This window comes from Cynara cardunculus (genome assembly GCF_001531365.2).
Source record: "Cynara cardunculus var. scolymus isolate 2C chromosome LG 16, CcrdV1, whole genome shotgun sequence".
NCBI classification, from domain to species: Eukaryota; Viridiplantae; Streptophyta; class Magnoliopsida; order Asterales; family Asteraceae; genus Cynara; species Cynara cardunculus.
The window spans coordinates 7,252,317-7,253,554 of NC_037543.1; positions in this window are offsets into that span (position 1 = coordinate 7,252,317).

Consider the following 1,238-nt stretch of genomic DNA (forward strand, 5'->3'; position numbering starts at 1 on the left):
CCATTAGAGATTCTAGTTTGGAAATGGGAACATATCTCTATGGATTTTGTAACAGAACTGCCGAAAACTCAGAGACGACATGATGCTATATGGGTAGTAGTTGACCGTTTGACAAAATCGGCTCATTTCCTACCTATACAGGAGACGTACCCTGTTAGTAAACTGTCTGATCTATTCCAGCAGGAAATCATGAGGTTACATGGCACGCCAGTTTCTATCACATCGGACCGAGATCTGCGATTCACTTCTCGATTTTGGAAAAGTCTTCACCAAGCTTGGGGTACGCGATTGACTATGAGTTCAGCTTTTCATCCACAAACAGATGGTCAGATTGAACGAACTATTCAAACTCTAGAAGATATGTTACGGGCTTGTGCTCTTGAGTGGTCTGGTGGTTGAGACGAGTCTTTATATCTTGTGGAGTTCACGTATAACAATAGTTGGCAAACTAGTATCGGCATGGCCCCGTACGAAGCTTTATATGGTCGAAAGTGTAGAACACCGATCTATTGTAATGAAGTGGGGGAACGAGCTATCGAAGGACCTGAACTTGTCTGGATTACTACTGAACAAGTCGAGATCGCAAAACAGAAAATGAAAGAGGCTCAATCTCGGCAGAAAAGTTACGTTGACAAGCATCAAAAGCATTTAGAGTTCCAACTGGGTGATCACGTCTTTCTAAAAGTTTCACCGTTATGAGGTATTAGTAGGTTTGGAATTAAAGGTAAACTTAGTCCAAGATATATCGGACCCTTTGAAATCCTTGAACGTGTTGGAGAGGTGGCATATCGCCTAGCATTACCTCCTCAACTTTCACATATCCATAACGTTTTCCATATCTCGTCACTCTGCGGATATCATTATCACCCTCTCCATGTGATTTATTATCCGTTGGACAAAGTTGAAAAAGATCTCTCTTATATTGAAGAACCAGAGGCGATAATTAATAGAGAAGAGAGACAAATGCGACGAAGGTCAATACCGTTTATTAAAGTGTTATGGCGAAATTATTCCGAGCGTGAAGCCACATGGGAGACGGATATGCGGAAGGAGTACCCTTATCTATTCGAGTCTTGTAAATCCTCTAACCCTATCTAAATTTCGAGGACGGAATATTTTTTTTAGGAGGGAGTATTATAATATCCAGGTTTCGTTAACTCGTACAAATTGGGTTAAGTAAATTTTTGGTAGAATTATGCATAATATATTTGTACCCTATGCTTAACCAACTTGTATCT